At 50.6% G+C, this 26,616-nt stretch overlaps 1 protein-coding gene across 7 annotated transcripts in view; it reads right to left on the bottom strand.

Moving 5' to 3' along the window:
* TSPAN18 (tetraspanin 18) overlaps window positions 1–7,157 on the bottom strand; it is a 195,194-nt gene extending 188,037 nt beyond the window's left edge. For 4 of the 7 annotated variants that reach the window (XM_081545882.1, XM_081545884.1, XM_081545880.1 and 1 more), the window contains exon 1: window positions 6,819–7,156. The gene's annotated coding sequence lies outside the window, so the exon portion shown is untranslated. Of the gene's footprint in view, window positions 1–6,524; window positions 6,637–6,818 lie in introns of all 7 variants that reach the window. The other 3 variants (XM_081545885.1, XM_081545886.1, XM_081545887.1) reach the window with 3 other exon arrangements.
* Window positions 7,158–26,616: the final 19,459 nt, after the last annotated feature.

Below are 26,616 nucleotides of genomic sequence, written 5' to 3'. Positions count from 1 at the left end.
AGCCCTGTATGTCAGGCAGCAGGTGGCGGCGGGCTGCCGCGCCCCCAGGAGGCTCAGGCGCTCTTGGCCAGCGAGAACACGGCAATCTGTCCCAGCCGGAGAGGCGGCACCAAGAGAGGGGGCCTCTCTCAGCGGCACCCCCAGGCCCCGCGCCCACATTGGTAATTAGACATGAAAAGACGGGCCTAAATCCAAAGGCAGGGGCTCCAAATTCTTCTCCCATTTCAAATGGAAGCCGTGTTAGTTCAACACGAGAGCCCAGCCTGAGGCCACCCAGGATGGGAGCCCAGAGCCTCTCCTTCCAAGAGACGGGAGTGAAAAATGAGTGTGTGCGTGGGGGGGAGGATGCTGGGGAGGCGGGGAGCACTTGGAGCCTCGCCTCAGATGCTGGCCAATGGCCAGAGGCGTTGCTCCCTTCTAACTCAAGTGGGCGAGGAGCAATGCGCAAACATCCTGACACCTACTAAGTGCCAGGCGCTTAATTAGCTTTATAGCTTTCTACATTATTTCCGTTTTACAGAGGAGAAAACTGAGGCTCAGAAAGATGCACTCATGCTAAGCAGAGGAGTCAGGATTCGAACCTAAGTTTGACCATCTTACTGTTCTCAGAAAAACAAGGGTGGGAAGTCTCATCAGACCCCCTCTCTTTACTTGCTCAATTCCACAAGCAGTGAAAGGGGAAGAAGGAGGCTGCAGAGATGGGACAGGAAACCCAGGTAATCTTCTGTGTCATTTGGGGGGTACCCCAAAGCTTGAATGCACAGCAGTTCCAAAAGCAATGTATGTAGGGTCCAAATGCCTATGGCTTTCACTATGAGTATTTACAACCAAGCCTTCTCATGCCCCAGGGCTACAACCTCAGCTTCCAGATAGTTCCTGCAGCCTCCCCCAGCCTCCTCTCCCCCTGCCCCTTGCGCACACAGATGAACACAGAGCTCTTCCCCATTAGGGCATGGGAAGAGGAGACAGAAGAAGAAGTAGGCTCTGGAGGGTCTTGGAAGAAGTTCTCAGAGCAGCAAATTTCAGTAAGGCAAAGGAGGCCTGGGAGCTCTGGGGTGGAGGTCAAGGGCCTGGCTCTGCACCCTTGCTGTGTGTTCACGAGCCAGTCCCTTGGCCTCTCCGAGCCCAGCCTCTCTCCAGTGTATTATGGGCACTACATCATCTGCCCAGAGATCGTTTCCAGGTACACGGTCTGTAATCTCTTAAGATCAATGCACATCAAGGATCATCAAGGAAAGGAAACATCCATGTTTTAAGAACCGACTACGTGCCAGGTCTATGCTAGAAGCTTCAAATGCATCATCTCGGTGAATCCTCAAAGTACTCTATCCAGGAAATAGAAATGTAAGGAGTTAGTGCAGTTCTGACCGATGCACCAGAGCTGAAGTGACGTGTGTCACCTCCAGCTGAGGCAGTGGAGTCTTCCTGGGTCTTTTCCTTCTCCATCACTCTCCTCTCCTTCTGCAGTAACCATGGATGCCACATCACCCAGGATGTGCAGCCACAGCGACGGTGGAGCCACCATCTGCCTGGGTCCCTAAGTGATCGTGTGGGGCAGAGATCCACGTTAGACGAGTAGCCAGAGTGAGAGCTGAACCCACAAGGTTCAGTCACTGAGAGTTTGGGGTCATCTGCTGTGGTTGCTGGTGTTACTTCACTTAACACTGGGAACCAAGGCCAGAGAGCCAGTAAACGGCAGGCACACGAAGCACGTTCACACCTGTGACTCCAACACGCGTCCTCTGTCAACTACAACTTTCTGTGGCTGAATGAGATCGTCCCCTTCCTGTAAGCAACCTTGTCCCAAAAAACTCCTACCTCTCAGCGTCCCCAGGATGGCTGAGTAATCAGCGCAGGATGAAAAAAGAGCATCTCGGAAAGCACTATGAGCCTGGAAGATGGGCAAAAGCAGGGAGAAGGGGGCCTGATCATATCTCAGGGAAATCTTTCCTGGGCTTTGGGGCTCCACAGGCAGTTTTGATGGGAGAGAAACATCACAGAATGGTTTCAAGCACAAAAGGGAGAAACAGATCGACCTAGGGTCTAATTCCAGTCCCCCCCCCACTTACTGTCTTGCTTTTTCTGAGCCCTACATTCAAATCTGTGAAATGGGGGTGATATCTGAACCAGCTTTCAGGGTTGGAGGTGAGATGAAGCATTGTCTAGGTCCTGGCCAACGGTAAGCACTCCCCAAACATCTGCCATCGTGAAGATCATCGCTGGAATGGCTCAGAGAACAGCCTCTGCTGGAGGGAGATGAGGCCGCGGTGCCGCTAGAGGCTGCCTCGCCAGGAAGGCTGACATAGCCCAGACCACGGGTCTGGGCCAGCCCACGTCCGTGCAACAGACCAAGGGGCAGAACACTGAGAGGGAAGCAGGGCCAACCAGACATAGTGCAATGCAGCCGAGGAGCCAGATTATTTATTTTAAAGTCGAAAGAGTCTTCTAGGAGGATGGCCTTTTATTTGGGTGAATGTTGGGTAGACTCCGGGAGTTGGTGATGGACAGAGAGGCCTGGCGTGCTGCAATTCATGGGGTCGCAAAGAGTCGGACATGACTGAGCAACTGAACTGAACTGGGAGTTGTTTATCAGCTTAAACTCATTATCTGCACATATGGTCTTCGTACTATAGTTAAGGGTGGGAGACAAAGGATGGGCATCTACTAGCTGATGAAATATCATCCCTCAAGTGCCAGAAAGCAGGATATTTTCAGTGACGTCACATTGGGCTTCCTGCCACAAGGATGGGGCTATCGTGAGAACATGCACAAGATCTTAACTCAGGAGTCCCTCCAGTGAGGCAGGGAAAGGAAGAAAAAAGAAAACAAGCAACAAAAATATTCACCTTAGTCTTCTATCTCAAAAGCAGACACACACACACATATACCATGCCGCAAAATATCAGAGCTGGAAAGGATCAATGTTGACTCCCCCCATTTCATAATAACAGCGACAGTAGAAGTAATAATAATGACAGTGATGACACTGAATGTTTGTTGAGCATTTACTACCTTCCTGGCACAGTGCTAAGTGTTTCACATGTTTTATCTTGTTGACGTTTCACAACAATCTGAGGGAGTATTTAATAATACTCCCATTTTACAGATCAGGAAACTGAGGCACCAGAGGTTGAATGGCCTAAGGTCACACGGCTAGTAAGTAGAAGAAAGCTGACATTCAAACCCAAGCAGCCCAACTGCCTCACCATGCTGCGTCTAAAGATGGGGAAACTGAGACAGGGGTAGTGACTCACTCGAGGTCCCACAGCTCCAGGTGTAACAGAATTGGGGCTAGAACACAGGTCTCCTTACTCCTGATCCAGCTGGTCCAGTGACCTTTCCATTGAATCCTGTTGCCAATCAGTAAGTACACACATGCATATGACTGGCACACATGGTTTTGCTCATCTCCAAGTGGTTTAATTACTAATTAAGCCAGTAGTCCTGGGTACCAACAAGGGGCAAGGGCTGGATCTTAAGATGACAAGTGCCGAGATGAAAGATCTGCTTTGCCAGTTGCAGACACTGGGGCTCATCTCTCTCTCTCCCTCTCTTCTTAATCAGCGTTTCATTATCAGCACACTCTATCCCCCAACCACCCAGGGTAGAGCGCTGATGCAGGTCCAAGGTGGCAGCCCGTGCAGCAGGAGGAGCCCAGGCTGGCGGGTTACTTAACAGCATCAGATTGCGAAAATACCCACCAATCCATCATCTGCTCTGGGGGACCAAAGTGCTGGCTTCCAAAGGGCCCCTCCCTGGGCTGTGTCCCAGCTGAGCATGAACAAAGGTTCCTGGTTTTCCTTCTCAATGGCTGATGAAACAGATCAGAAAAGCAGCCCTCTGGAAGGAGGGGTCCCTAAGAGGGGCCACCATTTGCTCTTCTCAGGAAAAGAGACAGTGAAAGCTGGACAGACATCCAGAGAAATGTAGCGGACAAGCTTGCAGGCAGAAATGAGGAGCCCAGCAGGAACTGGTCACCAACAGTCACCAACAGAACTGGTCACCTCCTCTATTCAACCCTCTCTGTCCCCAAACCACAGTCTGATGGCTGACAGGCTCCTGGTTCACTTTGCTGCACAGGGGCAGAGCGGAGCAAGACATGGCCAGGAGAGGTGCCCCCCACTGGACAGAAGACAGACAGGGCTGCCTAGCGCCCTGAAATGTCAGACTCTGCTGACTTTAAGTTGCAAGGCCCCCTCAGAATCTCCTGGGCCGACACCCTCATCTTACAGGTTTACCCTGTCCTCCATCCCCATTCTGTCTCCCCCAACCCCACCCCAGCCCCAGACCACTAAAAACTCATTCAGTAATTCAGGGAGCTGTTTCCAAGCTGATGAGGCAGTTTTAAAAGGAGGCAGGGGAGCAGTTTTTGCTGGATCAACCCAAGGTGTCCTAACTCCTACTCTAGATGAACCGATTCCTCTAAAAAGTGGCCCAGAACTTTCACCCATATACTGCCATTTCAGCCTCGGGCTGGGTAAAGATACCCCAGAGGTCTGCCATTTGGATGCATCTGGGGACTGTTGAACAGGGGACCTGAAATTCTACTGGATCAGAGATCTTAGAGTTTCCCAGGGAGCAGACTGAGTTCACACATGGTACTCAGACATGGACGTCAGCTGCCCTTGGAGTCTCAATCCCCTCCTCTTTTGGGGGCAGGTTGGGTGTGAAGCGGGGGGCAGGGAGGATGGGTAGAATGCAGACCTGCCAGCCCTCTGGGGGCCCCCTGCTCACTCCCAGGTTCCCAGGGCAGGGCTATTCCGGGCAGGCTTCCCTCTGCAGAAAAACGAGTCATAAAAAACAAAACTGAACACAAACAAAACAACTCCTTTTGTTTTCTGGCCCCATGGAACATCTTGAAGACAAACCCAGAGACAGCAGGCCTCTCCACCCCTTCCTCTGTCTCCTCCCTTCATGTTCTCCTCTATTCAAAATAAAAACCATGCTGCTCTTTCTTCATGGCAACTTTGTCCTACAGCAATTTGAGAACATCCAATAAAAAACATTTGCTACACCCAAAGCAAGAACCTCAGCTCTCTTTCAAGGACCACCCCGTTTCCATCACCTTTGCAGGGAACTCTGGGGACATGAGAGGAAGGCGGGGGGGCTGCCCAATGAGCCACTGTTTGGAGCCGAAAGATGAAAACTTCCACCGGCCGCTATGAGGCCACTGCACATCCTTAGATTTGTTCAGTTGTGCTCACTCAGGGTGCCGGGAGGAGGGAGAGAATTAGAGAAAGATGAGACCACAGTCCCTTTAGTGTCCCTTCAATGTCGAACAGACCCACACATGACAAAGATGATGCTTTTCATAGAAGTCAGCAGTTTTCTGCTTTCCAAGGCCTTAGCACAGGCTCACAGATTCAACACAAAGGGGCCCTGAGGTCCCACAGCGGGACGCACAGCAGGTTTCCACCAATAATTGTGAAACGACGGGATGAATGTGGCCTGTGGACTCCAGACCCCAAGAGGAGGGGCTCTTGTTGACTGAGAAATTTACCACCGGACTGCTAAAGTCTTTAAGGCGCCCCCATCAACCCCACCCTGTGCCCAGAGAAAGGATCCACCCCAAGACCCTCAACCCACCCACACCAGAAAGGGATCTGGCCAGATCCGTGGAACAAAGGTACAACTTTCACAAAAAGGGTGCGTTCAGCCGTTTAGGTTTCAGGCTCCACAGAAACCTCAGAAAGTTAATTCTCCCATCCAATCACTTCACACTGATTTGCTGTTAATGTAAAGTTCCCCTCCTTTTTGCTTTTCTGGGGGTGAATTTTTTTTATTCACCCAGACATCCTGCCCGGTGGCCCAAGAAAAACCAGCTCCTGAAAGCCAAGCTTTCCAATGCACAGTTATAACTGGGGGCACCCTAGCTTCACACTCCGACCCCCTGCCCCATTCCGGCTAGGGTGCGGTGCTCCTCAGGGGGGTCCCTCGTGCGTTGTGGGGTGGTCTGTGGTTGCGGTCTGTAGGTCCTGGACTTCCGTGCGTTTGTCTCGCTGGAACCAGAACTCGCCTTTCTAGGGGTGAAAGGGCCAGAGAATGGCGCCCCCTGGCGGGAGCTAGCTCCCCTCAAGCCGGCCGGGACGCCGAGCCGGCGCGAACCCACCCGCGCCCGCCAACCCTCCAAGCGTTCTCCCGCTGCGCCCCTAAATCTGGATGTGCTCGAGTTTCGGATCCACCAAGCACCTACCAGAGTCTCGGCTTCCCCAAACCGCACACACCGCGTTCGGAGTTAAGGGGGACCCCCCACCCTAAAGGAAAGCGTGGCGCCCCCGCCCCGCCCCGCTCCCAGGGACCCCGCAGGCGGCCGGCCCTCAGTGGCCCCGCTGGGCCGGGCAATCGCCATAGCCCTGATCCTCGCTCCTGGCCCCTAGTCCCTGCCTGCGCCCCCTCCCCGTCCCCTTAGAGAGCGGCGTGGCGCGCAGCCCCTCCCCTCGGGACTCAGCCCTCGCCGAGCCCCTCGACCCCGTAACCACACCTGCCCCCCGCCCCGCGCCGTTCTGCAGGCGCGCCCCACTCACCCGGCCCGGAGCGCCGGGCCGCGCTGCACCTGTCCCCGGGGGACGCTGCCGGCCCTCGGCGGGTTCGGAGCGCGGATGCGGGCGAGCACGTCTTCCCCGCCGCTTCCCCAGTCTATAGCCAAAGTAGAACTCGGTTCCCGGGCTTCCCCAGGACCTTCCTGGGAGTTCCCCCACCCCACCCCCAACGCGCCGGGGTGGGGGTGGGGGGCGCGCTTGGGTCCCCAAGTCCCCGGGGGTCACGGCGGCGGAGCGCGCGGAGGGCGCGCGGAGGGCGCGGAGGTGCGGGGCCCCTACCTTCCAGCCGCAGCGGCCGGACCCCGCGCCAACTCGCGTCGGCGGCCGCGGGGGAAACTTTCCCCCGGGCGGAGAGGCGCGCTCGCAACTTGCTCGGCGCCCGCTGCCTTCCTGGCGGTGGCGGCGGCGGCGGCGGCGCGTCCGGGGACCGACTGGCGCGAGGCGGCGGCGGCGGCCGCGGCGCTCGGTCGAGGCTCAGGGCTCGGGGCTCGGGCGGCCTCGCGCGGCTCCGCAGTGGCTCGCTCGGCGCTGCGTCCGCCCCGCAGCCTGGAGCCCCGGAGTCGCCGGCGGCAGCTGCAGCCGCCCGCCCGCCGGCCCCACCTCCCCGCCGCCGCTCTGTCCCTCCCTCGCTCTCGCCCGCGCGCCCTCCCCTCCCCGAACCTCCTCCCCTTCAGTCTCCAGCCGCCGCTGCCGCCACCGCTGCCGTGAAGGCACGTCTCCTCCGGCGGGCCGGCCCCCCTCGCTCCCTCCCGGCCTCGGTCCCTGCCTTCTGGACGGCATCCCGGCCTCGCCTCGGGGGCCCCTGGGGCCTCCCTCTGCCCTTCTCCCCTTCCTTCCCTCCTGCCTACCTCCCCGCCCTTGGTTCGTCCGAATTCAGGAGATCCGCTGGGGGTTGTGGGGGGAGGGGTACCCTAGACAGGGGATGTGTTCCAGGGAAACTTCCACGCTGCCCCCTCCACGTCCCTGACCGGACCTCAGGGCTGGGAGCGGGATGATCCTCCGTGTGGACCTCGTTCCTCGGCTTCCCGCTGCCCTGGAAGGACCTGTTGAAAGCCAGGGGGATTCACTCTCCCTGCGCTGCTTTGGACTACTGTCCTTAACAGAGACCCCTGGAGGGGTTGCTGCAGGTAGGGCGGGTGGTCCAGGGGAGCTGGGGGGTGCAGATCCCAGACCAGATGCAAACGACTTGATTTCAAGAGGCCAGACCTGTGTCCCCATCTCAGGGCTTATCTGTTCATCTTTGTGCCGCTGCCTCAGCCACAGGCCCCTCCAGCCACTGGCACAGACTTCACCGAGACATTTAACCTCTGAACCTTTTCTGTGAAATAGCTAACCCACCGCCTGCCCCAGACAAAATGGGCAAGCAAGCCGACCAAAGCAGACTATATAGCCCAAGTGAAAGTGCCCCCTAACTCCCCAGAGGAGAGGGGGCCTGGGTTGCCCACTCTTTTTCCCTGGGCAACAATGTTTTGAGTCCCAGTTCTGAAGCGTCCACACCCGGTGTCTGGCTGCCTGGACATTCAAACGCGCTCGAGCTCTGCGGGAGGCCCCTTGGTCAACTGATTCGCACTAACCAGTGAGTGACTGATAGGAGTTGAAGCTACCCCAGCCTTGGATAGGAATGCTGGTGATGCCAGGCCACCGGGCAGTGTTTGCAAGGGGCAGGAAGCCGCTGCCTTTCCTTGCCCACATTCCAGGAAAAGGATACATCCTTCTAAGGACTTGGAACATGTCTGGTCCTTTCAACTATTTCACTGAGGCTAATACCTTAGAGGAGTGACTGGGAGAAAAAAAAACGTGGATCCATAGTTTTTAAATGGACTCAGAGTGAGCAATGCCTAACCCAAGGGAAGAAAAATCTTTACTAGTGCAGTTTCTGTAAAACAAGGACAAAGAACCCTTGAAAGGGCTTCAGGCTCCACATTCACCCCTTCAGCTGCCAAAACAGGGTTGGGGGAGAGGCTGACCCTTTGCACTGAGAAACCCCATAGGCTCTGTGTTTCTGGAATGCTCTTGGAAGAGGCCGGCTGTGTGGGCCTCCTTGGATGCGAGGCGCCACATAAATTTAAAGAGGAAGAAAGCGTGAACCTACCATGAGGGTGCTGGGGGCCTAGGAGGTGGGGGCCAGAGGCACCAGGAGGGAGGGGTGGAGTTGCTGAGGGTCCGGGGGGTTGGCAGAAGCAGGCAGGGCGAAGCAGGAGAAGGGAGCCCAGTGAGAGGAGGACCGAGCAGGCCATTTGGACATTTGGACACCCAGCTGGGAGGACAGCTCTGGTTCCAAGGCAGAGTTTCCCAGACCTCAGCCCTTCTCCTGCCTCCGTGGAGAATCTGGCCATATCTGCACCCCAGACAGAACCATTGGCTTAATAGCTTCCTTTAAATCAACTCTTGGATTTTTTGTTTGTTTGTTGTATTGCTCTCTCCCCTTTTTTTTTAAAACTTAAATGTGCTTGTTTTCACAAAGAAATGTTATATCATTACCATAAATGGAAAACGGGCATCACGCTACTATAAATAGGAAGTAACCATAAAAATGAATACAGTGAAAATAAAATAGTGTTATTAAATTCTAGCAATGTATATTTAACCACAGTAAAAAAAAAAAATCCGACAAGATACTGATGCCTAGGGAAGGTGTGGAGCCAGAGGCCCCTCTGTCTCTGAAAAAGAAAGATTAACAAGGAAAAAAAAGTGTTAAGGACACAGCAGCAATAAACCAAGACTCTAGATCAAAAGGACTGAGAGTTGGAAAGGGACGTCCACCCCTCCTCCCCGGGAGGTCCATTGGGGTATTAAAGGCCCCCGTAAAGTTTCCTTGAGAATCTTTGATGCCCCATAATCGGGAAACCCAATTCTAAATTTTTTAGGCAAAAAGTACCTTTTGGCAAAAGTCAGGAACCGCAAGAGTTTAGTCCTGGACAAGAGAAAGTGATCTGGGTTCCAGAGAGCCGGACTTGTTCCTTCTCACAGGATGGCCCTGGGGAAGTCCTGCCTTGTCTGGCCTCGGTGTTGCCTCCTGCACCAAAGGGGCCAGGGCAGATGGCTTCTAGGGTCCTTTTTGAGATCATTCTTTGATGAAAGCAAGGAAGGAGCTAAGATTGTGGCTTGTTGGAAGACAGAGAGGGAGATGGCTTCACCAAGGAGAGGGCGTGGGTTGGGGTGAGGCCAGTAAGGGAGAAAATGTTGTGTGTGGGGTGGGGGGATTGTGGGGAAGGGTTAGCAGTCCCCAGGAAGGAGTGAAGGTGGTGTTAAGGCCACTGCAGACAGACTGGAGTTTGTTGTTGTTCAGTTACTAAGTCATGTTTGACTCTTTGTCACCCCATGGATTGCAGCACACCAGGCTTCTGTGTCCTTCACTGTCTCCCAGAGTTTCCTCAAATTCACGTCCGCTATGTCACTGATGCCATCTAACCATCTCATCCTCTGCCTTCCCCTTCTCCTCCTGCCTTCAATCTTTCCCAGCATCAGGGTCTTTTCTAATGGGTAGGCTCTTCACATCAGGTGGCCAAAGTATTGGAGCTTCAGCTTCAGCATCAGTCTTTCCAAAGAATATTCAGGGTTGATTTCCTTTAGGATTGATGGGTTTGAGCTCCTTGCTTTCCAAGGGACTCTCAAGAGTCTTCTCCAGCACCACAATTCAAAAGCATCAATTCTTCAGCTCTCAGCCTTCTTTATGGTCCATTCTCACATCTATGCTTGTCATAAACCCAGAAGTGGCCTGGCAGGGAAGGTTCTAGATTCCCCACTTGCCCACCCTGGCAGCAATCTTGTGGAGAATTCCCTGTAATCCAACCACTCATTTTATAGATGGGAAAAGTGAGGAAGAACCACGGACTAGCTACCACTCATGGTCAGAGAACTGGGCATTGAATGAAGCCTCCTGACTTCGAGGTCAGGGCTCTTTCTACTCGCCTGGTGTTTGAGGGTCTAGTACAAATGGTTCTTCTGAAAATACTCACCTCTCCTCCAAAGGATTCTTAGACATTATTTTTCTCTGTCACTGTAAACAATGTTGAATTGGCATGAAAGCCCCAAACTCACAGAGTGTGACCAGTCGGGCAACCTGAGTACTGTGCTGCAGTCACTGGGCACAGGACACCTGGAGTGAGCAGCCACACATTGGCATCCTGGGGGCACTAAGGCAGAGCCAGGAGCCCCAAAACACGAGTCCATGGAGCCAAGTCCAGTCCTGCCCATCTTGACAGTTCCCTTCCCTCTCTGGGCCTCAGTGTTCCCATCTGTAACATGAGCTGCTTAGGGTTTCAGTGGGTTTCTGTTCAGGCTGGCAGTTCCTGCTCCTAAAGATCATGGAAGAGGGAAGGACATCTCCCTCCAGGCTTTGGCCAGAAGCAAGGTCCCTTTTCCTCTGTTTTGCACGCTGGTGTCTCACATTAAGATTTCAAGGAGAAAGTGTCCTTCACTTGAAAAGAATTCGAAATCACTAAAAGAGATGGGCTTTTGCTCCTGACACTTATAAATTTATGGCTGATTAGACTGTGAGCCTCTCAAGTACTGGGGCCCTGCCTTGCTCATCTGCCGGCCTTCGGCACCTGGCAGAATCAGTGCTCAGGGGACATGGGTGGCACTTTCTACCTGTACCACCTTGAACTGACCATTTCAAAACTCTCTAAGTCTCAGTGAACTGATGCATTTCTAGTTGGGAATTGTAAATACAATTTACTATTGTAAATTGGAGTAGCTGTGGGAGTCTCCTGGAAAACCCCTGGCATATAATGAATGCTCAGTCAAGGTGCACCTCATGTGTGGATGGCTGGCTGAACCAATGCTAGTCGGGTTAGATCCTTTCCCCAGAAGACATCTTGACCTCCCAACCCAGCCTTTCCAAGGCAGTCTGCATTATAAATGTTTAATCATTGCCTCCCTGATTTTTTTTCTCTGAATTGTCTCTTTTTATATGTAATTTGCAATCATTTCCCCCAAAATGACAGTTCATTAAATGTACAACTGAGTGTGATTGAATTTGTTTATCTTTGCAATGATCTTCATAGAAATAAATTTGCAAATCCTTGGAACACTCTTTAGAGCTTTGATGAATATGATTTTGACCCTCCAGAGCCTGGACCAGTTACAGGATCCTCCCCACCCCTACCCCTTCTCTTTTTCTGCCTCCAACTAGCTTACCCACAGACACTGGCCAGTCTTTCTGAGAGTTTTCAGCACCAGGCCCAAGGGCCTGCCTGCCAAGGTCTTCCTCCACCCCCAGGAATGCTGCTGGCTGGGAGCTGGGAGAAAGGGATGGCCTGTGCTCCCTCTCCCACCCTCTGCAGGAAAAGAGGTGGATTCTTAGTAGTTGGGCTTCCCTAGTGGCTCAGATGGTAAAGAATCTGCCTGCAATGCAGGAGACCGGGGTTCAATCCCTGGGTCGGGAGGATCCCCTGGAGAAGGGAACGGCTACCCACTCCAGTATTCTTGCCTGGACAATTTCAAGGACAGAGGAGGCTGGTGAGTTACAGTCCATGGAGTTGCAGAGTCTGGACACAACTCAGAGACTAACACTAACACTGGATAGTTGCCCTGGGAAGGGCCCAAGGTTGAGCTTCCTTTGGGTGTTTTGTAGCCCAATATTCCAGAAAGCAGCTCCTCGACTAGATCCTGCCAGATAAGGATACTTCTGAACCTTCATCATTACCTGCATTTTCTTTATCAACTGATAGTAAGTAATACAATACTATTGGGTTGGCCTAAAAGTTGGCTCAGGTTTTCCCAGAAGATCTTAGGGTAAAAAACCTGAAATAACTTTTTGGCCAGCCCAATTGTAGCTACCATTCATGAGTGCTTACTAGGGTAGAAACTTGGGTTTTAAGATTGGATAAACTCAGGTTCATAAACCTGGCTCTTTTGTGTGCCAGCTGTGTGGCTTTGGGCAAGTTACATTCCCTCTCTTTAGAGTAGACTAAAGAGAGATGGGAAGACTGCTTTAGATTCCTAATCTTTAACAGGAGGAATGTACCCTGTATGACAGGCACTATGATAAGGCTGTTAAAGCACCAGCTCACTGAAGCCTCCAAACAATTCCATTAGATGGGGACGGCTAGTGAAAAAGCTCAAAGACTTCCCATAAGTTGCCCAGCAAAAAAATGCACAAGAATTCAAACCTTTCTCTTTTCACCACCTTTGGGGGTATATACCCAGGAGACAGGGAGAGAGTGGTGAGCAGGGAAGAGGTCAGAAAGAGGGTCATCCTGGCACTGAACATTCTGGCTGTGTGACCTTGGTCAAGTTGCCTAACTTCTCTGAGTCTCCCTGTGCTTTTGTAAAGGAAGATGATAGGCTCTACACCACGGGGCAGTTGTAAACATTGAAGAAGATGACATCTGCAAAGGGGCTTTGAAAACCAGAAAGCACATAACAATTCCAATTTTTGGTTTTTTAAATCATCTTTATCATCCGTGTTTAGGACTCAGAGTCCTCCTGGTATAATTCAGTCAATCCAATAAATATTCCTGAAGGTGCAACTATGAACAAGGAAGTGGCTCCATCCCTGGACATCCAAACCTGAGTAAGAACACAGAATGTATATGGTCCCTACCTTTCTTTGGATGATTGAACCATCAATGCAATCAGAAAAGTTTTAAAGTTAAGACTCATCCTGTAAAACAGACTTCTCACTTCACAGATGAAAACACTGACTTTAAGCCCGGGGTGGGTAGCAACCATTTATCCATCTGCCAGCAAGTTGACTTCAGAGTTTAGGTAAATTTGAGTCCTGCTTCCAAATCGGTGTTCTTTTGACCAAAGCACCTGCCTCACTTTCTGCTGTCAGTGCCTAAGTTGCTAGTGGCTACTGTCTTCCCACTTTGACCTATTAGCAGACTCCCACACCTCTACCCCCTAAACTAAGAGTCTGTGTCCACCCTTTCTGCCCACTGATGAAAACAACTTCTGAAGAAGGACGTGGCCATGCACATTTTTGGTCAATTGGGGGCCTTAGGCAACATCCAGGAATTGACTGCAGAAAGCCCTTAGAGATGGATCTTTGGCCAAGGGCAGTTCTGCCCGTGGGCCCTGGACCCCTCATCTGGGACACTCAAGACAACAGTGAAGTCATGGGGATTAAGAACAATTTCCTTGCAGTGTTAGCATGTTACAACTCTTTGGACTCAGGGGCAGATTAGAGGGGGCTGTGACTTAACCTCCCTGAAGCTCAGTTTCCTCCTCCACAGGATTCACTGCAATAGCACATGGAAAGTGCTTCTAGAGGGCACAGGGTAAGTATTCAAGACTGTTCTACTTATTTTCCTTGCAGACCTAGTCTCATTGATACACTAAGTATTGTGAGCCTACTGTGTGCTTAGAAGAAGGCTAAACTACAAAGGCCACAGCCAAGAACTTTACTGAGTTCTTACTGAAGCCCAAGAATCTCACTTAACACTGTAACTCTGTTCCTCCCAAAAATCCTGTAAGGAAGAGTCCATTAGTGTCCCCCTTTTACAGAGGGGAAAACTGAAGCTTAGAGATTAAGTTGCCAGTCCTCGATGCCCTAGCTGGTAAATGGTAACAGTTGGAATTTGAACCCAGGCAGTCAGCCATATTCCAGAGCCCAGTTTCTATATCCTGACTCACTCCTTCACACACATTGTCTCTCTGTTCTTCCCAATAACCCTGTGGTTGTTAGAACCATCCCCATTTACAGATGCGCAAAGTGAGATTCAGGGAGGTAGAGTAACTCACCGGGCAGAGCAGCAGCAGCAGAACTGGAAAGAACCCTGAATGTTCTGACTGCAATGACCTTAGCTTCTGTGACCCAGGCCGGGTGACTGGCCTACAGGTTCTGTCGAGACAGGAAGGGCTGCCTGTGTGAAGCTAAGTGACCCTTCAGGGGTCATGCAGGGCTCTCGGGCCACTGGGGTGTGTACTGGGTGTGGTGACAAGAAGGTGAGGCCACCTTGTGGTCCTTGGTTTTGATGTTCATTCCACGTGCTCAGGTGCCAGATAGCTACAGAGAGTAAGGCTGAGAAACCTGGCTCCCTGCCGAGCCAACTCCAAGGACAGATCTGCGCTTGGCTGTCATGGTGACAGGACTTGTGAGCTCCCAGGACCTCAGAGATGGGAGGAACTGGGATGGTTGGCTAGACTTCTGCTTGAGTGTGTGTGTGTGTGTGTGTCTATCTGTCTGTGCTTGTGTGTGTACGTGCCCATGCTTGTGTGTGTGTGTGTGTGTGTAAGGGGACACATCTATGCTTACGATGTGTATATATGTTACATGTGATGGTATATATCTGTGTATGTGTGTGTGATGGTACATGTTTGTACTTATGTAAGTGTGTGTGTTGGTGCATGTCCACACTGCTTAATGGCATCTTTTTTCTTTCTCAGAGAGAGGCTGATTCATTTACTCAAATTAATGTTCACATGGTGACTGACTCATTTAATGGGAACAGCTAGTCCATGTGCCAATAAGTGAACTGACCTTCGAGACCCCTCCACCAACAAAATATGGAGTGGCTCTCATTCCTGAGTTAACAAGCATCAGGCAGCGGTCAGCTTCTCTCTGACTTTGTCTTGTTTTGCACAGCAATGTCTACTGACCTCCGTCTAGCATTCTGACAAAAGAGGAAGTTTGAGAGGCTTGCAAAGGAAGATAGGGAATAAAAATTCCCAGAAGAGAGGTAAAGGGGAGTATTTCCTGGTTTATCAAAAGTGATTTTAGCCAGCTGACTTGCTGTGCAGCTGTGGAGCCTCACAGAACCCAGCAGGTCCATGGAAGCCAAGTTCGTCCGCTGACTTGCAGCAGAATGAGGGTCAACCCCATTGGTCCAGCTTCTCTCCTTCTGTTTTTTCCTTCTACCCAGGTTTTTCTCTTTCTCTGCTACTGCCTGCCAGATCCCTTACTTTTTATTCCAAATATGTAAACCTCTAATAAACCTAGAGACAGGCTTACGTCTGATTTATCCCCAGTTACAGAGGAACCCGAGCCAATTAAAAGGTGGATAAAAGGCCCCATGTGCAGTTTATAGAAGTGCTTCCCCAGCATAAACAGCTTCACTCCATAAAGCACCCCCAGAATGGTTGCATTCTTGCTCCATCTTTTCGAGGCCAGGCTTTGCGACAAGACCCTGGGTCCACTCAGACCCAGAGCCGATCACAGGGGCTCACGACCGAGGGTTCAAGAACCATTCACTTCTACTGTCTAATTTGCAGCACCTGGTAAAGATTCCATAAATATCTAGTGAATGAAGGAGTGACTCAAATAAATCAATAAGTGTTAGCTTTAGCAAAGCAGAATTAGAAGATAAATTTCTCTAAAGGGAAAGTAACAAATAGCATATTCGTTCTGACAAAAAGAATCTTGTTCTGATAATCTCTGCCTTTGAGCTCCCTGTATTTAGAGACAGTGTGCTGCATTCTGGGGAAAGATCCTTCAATTCAGAGATTTCATTTATCCGGTCAATATTTTAGAGTCCTTGCCCATGGTCCAGCAGCTGGATAAACACTGGGCGTATAAAGGTGAACCTGACAGGTGCAGTCCCTTCCTTTGAGATGCTCACAGACCGTGGGAAAAGCTATCTTGGGACTGACTAGATATGAGACTGCCCAGTGGAGGCAGAAGTGGCCCCGGTCCCTCCTCATGGTTCACGGTAAGGAAAGACCCCAAGGCCACTTATGGGAATAGGGGGTGACCCTCCCACACTTCCTATGAGGCCAAGCTGAGCATTACCACTTTATTAATATAGTTAAAACTCACTGTACAATTCATACTTCACTTTCTAGAGCCCAGAACTGCTACCCTCTAAAACAAACTGACAACTCAAGGGAACAATTAAGCCCAAAGAGGGGCTCCATGGAGCCCTGAATATGCTCAAAACTTGGGGGCAACGGGAATAGGGGTGGAGGGGTCTGACCACCCTGGTCGTCAGTAGGTGAAGATTCTAGTTGGAATTAGTGATAGGCTTGTGAGTGGAGAAGGCCTTACTCTCTCTGACTTGTACAGGTTGGATAAGATGAGCTGTGAATTCCTTTCCAGCTCAGACCTTGGTGTCTATATAAATCTCTCTAGTTCCCTGCCCTGTCCCTGTCCACGCCTTTTACCTGTCATCCCCCTGACTCAGGATCCTGCTTTTGCCTGGTCTGTCCTGTGTATACTCTCAAAAGCAAGTTCCCTAGGGAACCACTGGCCACAACAGCCAGCCCCAAAGACTCAGCCAACCTCAGTTCTGGGAGGGAGCTCCAACCTTCACTGTTGGGCTCAGAAGTCAAAGGCCAAAGATGTCAGTGCTCGTGGTCCAGGGACACAGGGACTATCTGGGCTCGGGGCTCTGCACACATGGCCATCCTGTGGCTTACCAGAGACCGTGATCCAGGCCTTTCTGTCATCCACAGGGGCGTTCACTTCTACTAGGGGTTTTCCCAGAGATCATCCCCACCCCAGTGCAGACCTCTGAGAACCAAGGTGAAGGACAGATCAAAGGGCAGCCCTGCATGTCCATGCTGCTTCTCAGAGTAAGAGCTGAAGTTCTGACAATGCAACAGCAGGCCCAACCTGACCTCCCCACTTCAGCCTTGTGTCATTTCCTTCCATCTCCTACCTCACTTACCCTGCTCCAGTCATACTGGCTCCAACAGCGGCATGCCAGATATATTCCCGCCCCAGGGCCTTTGCACGGGCTATTCCCTCTACCTGGGAAAGGGACGCCACTGAGCACAAATGCGTCTGCCCCTCTTGTCTTCATCAGTTGCTCTGGTGCTCCTGGCAGAAGGAGGCAGCCCTCTGGCGGCCTCTTCTCCCCACCTGGGCTCAAGTCCCCCCCAGCACGGTAAGTGCAAGGACAGAAAAGACAGGACAGGTGAGCTTGCTTGGTCTAAATGGGCGTGGTGGGGGGGAGGGGAGAGTCCTTTTGTGAGAGGGGCTTAGACAGAATTGGAACTTATCTTCCTTTTTATTTTTTCCACATGGCATGCAAGATTCTAGTTCACCAACCAGAGATTGAACCTGCGCCCCCTGTAGTAGAAGCACGGAGTCCTAACCGCTGGACAGCCAGAGAAGTCTCAGAGACAGGATTTATTGTAAGTCTTCTTACACATGCCCTTTCTTCTCAGAGTCCTCTAGTTCAGGCCACATTTACAGAGGCCCAGTAGAGGTGCTAGGGGCACTGAGAAGCTCAGATAGTAAATTAGGCAGGCAGGTATGTGTTTATTGAGCACCTACTGTATACACGGCACCATGTTAGAAGTCACACCAGAGGGTAACTTGGTAAAACAATCGGGACAACCAACAGTGATCAAGTCCTGCTATCAGCTCTACCCCAGGCTGTGTGTGTGTCAGCTGGCTTCATCTTCATGACAGCAATTATCAGCTACACCTACCATGTTGCCCCCACTTCACAGAAGGTGTGGCTTCAAAGAAAGGGTTAGCTATCCAAGGGATGGTATAAGCCTAACCCTGACTGCCCCCTCCCTTTTTTTTTTTCCTTTCGGCCATGCCTTGCAGCATGCAGTATTTTAGTTTCCCAACCAGGGATTGAACCCATGCCCTCTGCAGTGAAAGCACAGAGTCTCAATCACTGGACCACCAAGCCAGTCCCTGCTCCCTTTTACTTAACCCTTTCGAGGTCATGAACAGCTTTGAGAATGTTGAGAAGCTGAAAATTCCTTCGCAGAAAAATTTACATTCGTGGAATTGGTATAGATTGAACATGTCCCCCCAAATTCATATGTGGAATTACTACCCACAATGTGGTGGTATTTGGAGGTAGGGTCTTTGGGAGATTATTAGGCTTGTTACATAGACCCCCATGATGGAATCAGTGCCCTGGTAAAAGGAAGAATCACCAGAGCCTCCTTTCTTTGTCACATGAGGATACAGCAAAAAATAAAATAAAATAAAATAAAATAAAATATATATATAGCCATCTGCAAGCCAGAAAGAGGGTCTTCACCAGACACTGAATCTGCTGGCACCTTGATCTTAAACTTCCCAGCCTCCAAAACTGTGAAAATATATGTTTGTGGTTCAAGCTATCTAACCTGTGGTGCTTTGTGATGGAGCAGAAGAAATCATTTCACACACAATTTCAGGGGCTGTAGAAAGCCTTGGTGATCCAAAGGAGTCAAGCGAAGAATCACCAACTTGGAAACTGGTTATACATGCATGAATTATGACCATTTAGATTCGAGCTTCCCAGCAGCCAAGGGAAAAACGTGATAACCAGGTTCTGTAGCTCTCGTTTATCTTCAGAAGGGAAAAGACATCTTAAGTTCTTTGAAAGGGAAAAACCTCCTTGCTGGCACCACCGTCTGGGAGGAATTTATCTCTTGGCGGCAACACAGTAGCTCTTATTTTTCCTTTAGGCAAGAGCTGCAGGTTTCCCGGGAATCCCAACCTGCAAAGATGGCAGTAGCACCTTGAAATGTAAAACACTGCCAGCTTCCTTTCTCCGACAATAGACTGTCACCCGCCCTGGGCGTAAATACGGCTCCAGTTTGGAGGCAGGTTGCTAAACATACGCGCGGGACATATGGAGGACCGGGGAACGCAGCCTCCACTAGGAAACACTTCGGCAGCCAGCCTCCTGCGGCATCGTCACTGCCGCTGTTCCCAGTGGTCCCCGCTGAACAGCCAGGCCCCTCTGGGCCTGGGGGCACTGATGGGACATTGGCTGTTCTCCTGGGGAGGCAAGGGGCACAGCGCTCATGACCTTTCCTAGGACGGATTGAGGTTCTCCCAGGTCCCTCCCATGGCTGTGGCTCAAATCCCGGTGGGGCGGGGCTGGGCAACCACTGCCAATCTGATCATCTTTCAGCCTCTATCCTCCTGCCCCCTTTCCTGCTGATCTCTCCATTTCTGATTCTTTTTTCTTTTCCTTATGTTTAACCATTCTCTCTTCTTAGTCCCTGTCTTTTCTCTGCTGGTCTCTCTCGCCTACCTTCTCTCTGTGACCCTCTTGTTGATTCTGATTTCCTGCCCCCGTGTTCTTCAGCCTCCCTTTGCTGATCTCTGTATTTAGTCCTTCCTCTATCTCTGTCTCACCTTCCCTTTTTTTCTCTTTCTTTCTCCATCTCTTGCTACCTTTATTCCTCCATCTCTCCGTGCGTCTCTGCACGTCTGTATGTCTCTCAGTCTCCATGTCCCTTTCTTTCTTTCTGTCTGTCCTCCGTTGGTACTTTATGTGGGAATCTGCCCTGCTCCTCTTTCTCTCTCCTCTGTCTGTCCTTTCTCCTCCTAATAATCTCTCTTTCTCCCTCCCTCTCTGCCTCCTGCCTCTCTCTTCCCAGTGTCAATTTCTCTCTCCATATTCCTCACTCCATCTTTCTTTCCTGTTCTCAGAGAAGGGGGCTGGGACCCAGAGAACTGTGTGCCATATGATGCATAATGATGGTTAACCAAATCAGAGCCCTAAATCTCTGCCTTACGGTCACCCCTTTCCTACAGCCAGTCCATCCCCTGGTCTCTGGAGCACCCCATTATTTCCTCCTGTACCTCACACACACACACACACACACACACACACACACACACACACACACACGGTGACCCTGGAGCCCGGCCGGCCCCGCAGGCCTCTCCACGGGTCTGGCTCCATCCATTCCTGGCTCCGGTGCCTGGTTGCCATGGTTACCTCAGCTCTCCTCAGAGGCCACAGGGGACAGCTGGCGCTGGTGGCTTGAACTAGCTGGGACCAGAAACACCTCCCAGGCTCCTGCGCCCCTCCTCAACAGACCTCTCTCCTCCAGTCCAGGAGATTCCGGCCTGGAGAACCCTCCATCACTCTCTAGGAGGCCACACCGTTCTCCAAAGAACATTGCTGACAGTTCATTTCCAAAGAGATGTTAGACCCACAGCCAGCTCATCTCAGCTGAGCTCATGACCAGATACCATTGGCCAAGGGTGGGTCAACTGTAATCAAAGCTGGGGAATCCTTACTAACCCTCATTCATTCAGTCATTCAGTTATTCAAATACTTGGAGATAGAGGGATGAATAAAGACTGGTCCCTGCCTTTGAGAAAACCCTTCAGATAACAGGGTAGAAGACTCTGGAAATGCCCATCTCTTTGAGTCTAGGGCAGCGGAAAGGTCCACAGAGGAGAGGAAAATTGCTGGGCCTTGGTGAAAAAAGGTGAATAGGGGTAGGAGAAAGGTGACTGGATTTGAGGCAAATGACACAGCTTGTGCAAAGTCACTGAAGTGTGTAAAATGTGATAGCGGGAGTGACTGCGATCTCCATGAGGGCTGCAGCCTTGATGCCTAATTCACTGCCCGGCATAGTAGATGCTAATGCTGAGTGAGTGAATGAGCTGAATGAATGAATGAGATGCTAGAAGCTCAGTGGGGCTGAACACATAAGGAGCATGGAGGAGGTTGAGGAAGAAGAGCTGGAAAGATATGTTTGGCAGATTTTATGAATGGCAGCCCACTCCACCATTCTTGCCTGGAGAATTCCATGGCCAGAGGAGCTTCATGGGCTATAGTCCATGGGGTCACAAAGAGTTGGACACAACTGAGTGTATAACACTACACTATTAACGACCCTTCCATCCATGCTCGAGTTAGGACTTTGTGCCTTAACCACCTAGAGTTTTTTATTGCTTGTTCATTCATTTGTTCATTTGCTTTTTTACTTATTTATCTATGGCTGAGCTGCGTCTTTGCTGCTGAGAGGGCTTCCTCTCACTGCGGTGAGCAGGGGCTCTCTCTAGTTGTGGCATACAGGCTTCTCTTTGTGGTGGTTTCTCTTCTTGCAGCACAGACTGTAGGACGTGTAGGCTTCAATAGTTGTGGCTTGCAGGCTCGGTTGCCCTGTGGCATTGAAATCTTCCCAGACCAGGGATGGAATCCATATCCGCTGCATTAACAGGCAGATTTTTAACCACTGAACTCCTGGAGAAGTCCTGTTCTTTGGCTTTTTAAAGAGACATCACTTCGGCAGCTGTTTTGAAGATGAACTGGGGTTGGGACTTGTAAACTTGACAGATCAAGAACCAAGCACTTGATTTTCCCCATCCCAGCTTCTCGCAAACCTGCAGGAAGCAGGAAGTATACCATGGTTTTCTCTACCCCACTGATGGCAACTCCACCCTTCCAGTTGCTCGGGCTAAAATCTGGTGTCATCCATGACTCAGCTCCTTCTCTGTCCCCCTCCATCTGATCATTCAGGAAATCCTGTCAGCTGCACTTTAAAAAAGTGCATGGGCTCCGTCCACTTCTCCCCGCCTCCACCACCACCACCCTTTCTCTAGACACCCTCGTCTCTTCCCTGGGTTGTTGCAATGCCCACTAACTTCCTGTTTCCCCTCCCCTCTTCTCTTCCATCCCCCCCTTCCCCCTACCAAGTCTCTTCTTGCACAGGAGCCAGAGTGATTCTATTATAATGTAAGTCAGATTGCGTCACTCTTTGGCTGAGAATTCTGCTGTGGTTCCATCTCATGCTGAGTAAAAACCAAAGTCTGAGCAATGGCCTAAGGGCCCTGCAGGATCGACCCTTTATCTCATCTCTCCTGCAACACCACACTCCTCACTCACTACTTTCTGGTCTCCTAATGTTTCTTCAAAGACTTCGGGCAAGTGCTTGCCTCAGGGCCTTTGCACTGGCTATTCCCGCTGCCTGTGCGCCGTTCCCCCAGATACTCTCACTATCTTCCCACCCACGTCCTTCACATCTTCATTTAGAAGTCATCTTCTTCATGAGGTCTACATGACCACAGTATTGGTTTCCTAGGGCTGTGTAACGGAGAATACATCCTAGGTGGCTTAAACCACAGAAATTTATTGTCTCACAGCACTGCAGGCTGGAGGTCTAGCATCAAGGTGTTAGCAGGCTTGATCCTTTTCGAGGGAGACTCCCTTCCACGGTCTCCTCTAGCCTGGGTGGCTGGATGATAGTCTCATATTCCTGGACTTGTGGATCTCAGCCTCCCTCTTCGTGGGGTGTTCTCCTTATCTGCATTGTCGTTGTTGTTCAGTCACTAAGTTGTGTCTGACTCTTTGCGACCCCATGGACTGCAGTACGCCAGGCCCCCTGCCCTTCACTATCCCCCGGAGTTTGCTCAGATTCCTGTCCTTTGTTTGAGTCAGTGATACCATCTAACCATCTCATCCACTGCCACCCCCTTCTCCTTTTGCCTTCAATACCTTATGAGCATGTGCGTGTCCAAATTTCTTTTTATAAGGACCTGATAGGAGCCTATTCTACCCAGCCTGACTTCATTTTAACTACACTAATTACATCTGCAACAAGGTCACATTCTGAGGTACTGAGGACGATATGTACTTCAACAAATTGAACTAGGCGGACACAGTTCAATCCATAACAGTCCCCCCCAAAAAAATTTTTTTTTAACCGTGCCTCATGGCTTGTGGGATCTTAGTTCCCCCATCAGGGGTTGAACGCTGGCCCTTGGCAGTGAGAGCTTAGAGTTCTAACCACTGAACCGCTAGGCAATTCCCAACAGTCCACAAATTAAAAATTGCAGCCCTGTCTCCGAGCTTCCTCATCTGGATCTACATTTCTTTTTATCCTATATTGTCACTGTCCCACCTACTTGTTTGTTATGAATGTTGCTGGCTTCCCTGGTGGCTTAGACAGTAAAGAATCTGCCTGCAATTCAAGAGACCTAGGTTCAATCTCTGGGTTGGGAAGATCCCCTGGAAAAGGAAATGGCAACCCACTCCAATATTCTTGCCTGGGAAATCCCATGGAGCCTGGCGGTCACAAAAGAGTCAGACATGACTGAAGGTTTAACACTTTCAACACTTTTTCCACCGGTAATGATATAAGCTCCATGAGGGCAGGAATTGTTTGCTTTGTTCACTGAAATACCCCAAATGCCTAAATCAGTGCCTGACACATTGCAAGTATGTGATGAGTTTCGTTGGATGAAGGGGGATGGGCAGGAACCTGAGAGACTGCTTAGGAGCTGGTGTGGTTCCCAGGCCTTTGTAGCCCAAAGTCCACCCAGAAGTGATGACAAGAAGGGGACAAACTAAGAGGATATGATGGAGTTAAAATGGACAGGAGTTTGCCACTCTTTAATGATTATTAATAAAAAAGGCTGCTGAAGATAAAGATAGAAGACATTCCCAAATTTTCTAATCTCTTTCTGACTCCTGAGTGTCTTGTGGCAGACTCTGCTCGTTAACTTTCCCAAATCATGCTCAGCTCCCATCTCACAGAGAGCTGGCAGCTCTGATGTTGCTGTGACATTCACTCAACACCAGCCATCCCTTCCCCCAGACATTTCCTTGAATCCCAATTATGCCTGTGGGGCTCCATACACAACATTACAGAGCTGCTTTGCTGCCTGATACAAATTCAGTGTGCCTCAGATGTGTCCAGGGTCCCTCTGCAATCACGAGGGTGCTACATCAATGTACATGCAAATAACATAAAGCCCAACTCAAAGTAGCTTAAAGAGTAAGGACATATCATTTTCTCATATAAACAGAAGTCTAGAACTAGAGTACATAATTTATGCTCCATGATGGCATCAAAGACCCATTTTCCTCCATTTTTCTGCTCAGCCATTCATGCCTGCCTCGTGATGCAAAATGGCTGCAGCAGCTCCAGGAATAACATGCTCAAACAACATCTACAGACCTGAAGACAGTGGGCTCCTTCCTCCTCCTGTTCCTTTTTTAAGGAAGAGAAAAACCTTTTAGAAAATCATGATCAGACTTCCCCTGGCATCCTATTGGCCAGAATTACACATATGTTCTAACTCCGTGCCTGGTGGCTTAGTTTGCTGGGGCCGCCATAATAAAGTACCACAGATTGGGTGACTTGAACAACAGAGATGTGTTCTCTCACAATTCTAGAGGTTACAAGTCCAAGATCAAGATGTTGGCAGGGTTTCTTCTAAAGCCTCTCTCCTTGGCATGTAGATGGCCATCTTCTCCCTGAGTCTTTACATGGTATTTTCTTTGTGCATGTTTGTGTCCTAATCAACCTTTTTTTTTTTCCTTTGAATTTTTAAAAATCTTTTTATTTTGTATTGGAGTATAGCTGATTAACAATGTTGTGATAGTTTCAGGTGAATAGAAAGGGACTCAGCCATACGTATACATGTACCCAATCTCCCCCAGCCCCCCCTCCCATTCAGGATGCCACATAACACTGAGCAGAGTTTCATGTGCTATACAGTAGGTCTTTGCTGGCTATCCGTTTTATTTTTTTAATTTTATTTATTTTAATTGGAGGCTAATTACTTTACAATATTGTAGTGGGTTTTGCCATACATTGACATGAGTCAGCCATGGGTATACATGTGTTCCCCATCCTGAACCCCCCTTCCACCTCCCTCCCCATATCCGTTTTAAATATAGCAGTTAATCACCTCTTATAAGGACACCAGTCATATTGGATTAGGGCCCATCCTAATGACCTAATTTTGCTCCTTTAAGATTGAGAAAGATCACAGATTGAGGCACTGGTTATGTTAGGGTTTCAGTGTAAATTTTGAGAAAACACACTACAGCTCATAACACCTGGTAATAGCTCAGAAAATATGAGTTATTAGTATGTGTATTTGCATTTGCATTCACACTTGTTTGGGTTTTTGATTTTTTTTTTTTTCAATTGCATTCTGCATCCCTGTAATGGAAAGTGAAGGCTGCTCTGACTGAATTGTTCAACACCAAACATCTGTAAGAGAGATTGGGCTTCCCAGGTGGCGCTGGTGGTAAAGAATCCACCTGCCAATGCAGGAGACATAAGAGATGCGGGTTCGATCCCTGGGTGGGGAAGATCCCCTGGAGGAGGGCATGGCAACCCACTCTGGCATTCTTGCCTGGAGGATCCCAATGGACAGAGGAGCCTGGTGGGCTACAGTCCATAGGGTCGCAAAGAGTCGGACATGACTGAAGCGACTTAGCACACAGGCATAAGGCATATTACTTTGCAAACAAAAATCCTAACTCAGGGAGGAGTCACTGCTGGTAGGATTCAGGGCTAGTATCCCCTAGAGGACAGGGAATGTGTTCTTGTCCCCTGGCTCCTGCCTGATTGCTCCTGAGGACCACCTAGTGATGGCGTCCTATTTTCCCTGGCCTTCTGGTTTTGACTGGAGCTGAGTGGGACCACTTGGCAGCAAGGAAATCAGCCGTCCTGGGGGTGGGATAGACCAGTTTCTGGGCAGGGCATCAGGCATGGCAGCTGATGGCTGATGAGTGGAAGGCCCCTGAGCAGTCTTGGCCTCTGGGGACAGACTGCATCGCTACTCTGAGCTGCTTTTCGGCTTTTCCCAGAGGATTCCTTCTCACAGAGGCTGGTTTCTGGGAGGGTGAAGGCAACGAGTGGAGGAGGAAGGACAGCCAGGATGAACAGGGGGTCAGAGGTGCCTCATGGCCATGCCCTTCAAGGCCAAATGCTGTCATTCAGCCATCCATCCTTGACTCATCCAGGCACTCATTCATTCAACAAACATGTATCAAGCACCTTTAGGCAGGGCGGGGGCTATTCTGGGTTCCAGTGATACGGTGGTTCCTGGCCACATGGAGCTTATAATCTAGGGAGGAAGACTGACAATAAATAAACCGACAAGTATTTCTGGGATGTCATGTCAGGTGCCGTGATGAAAAGAGAAGCAGGGCAGGGGATGGACACTGAGACAGAGTGGTGTTGAAAACAGGGGTCCAGGAAGGCCTTCTGAGAGGTGACACGCAGGTGAGGAGCCACTCAGGGTGGGGAAGGAGCTGTGTCTGCAGGAACAGGATGCCAGCCTGACAGAACTGTGCCTGCAGGAGACCCAGGAGAAGAACGTGCTTGGCGTGTTTGAGAAGCAGCCGGAAGCCAGTGTGGCTGGAGGTGGGTGAGCGAGGTTGCTGCAGGCGCTCAGAGGCCGTGGAGAGGATGCTGGCTTTCGCTTCCAGTGGGAAGGGAAACCACTGACCAGGGTGAGTGGCAGGAAGACACGGCATGGTTTGCCGTGGACAGGCGGGAGGGCTCACACTGCACAGTGCTTGCAGGAATGCTGCTGCTGCTTAGCTCCTTCAGTCGTGTCTGACTTTGTGCGGCCCCATGGACTGTAGCCCACCAGGATCCTCTGTCCATGGGGCTTCTCCAAGCAAGAGTACTGGAGTGGGTTGCCATGCCCTCCTCCAGGGGATCTTCCCAACCCAGGGAT

This window comes from Giraffa tippelskirchi, chromosome 11, assembly GCF_054371585.1.
Source record: "Giraffa tippelskirchi isolate mGirTip1 chromosome 11, T2T-mGirTip1v1.2.pri, whole genome shotgun sequence".
Lineage (NCBI taxonomy): Eukaryota > Metazoa > Chordata > Mammalia > Artiodactyla > Giraffidae > Giraffa > Giraffa tippelskirchi.
The sequence above is the reverse complement of the archived record's forward strand: the minus strand, read 5'-3'. Positions and strand labels throughout refer to the sequence as shown.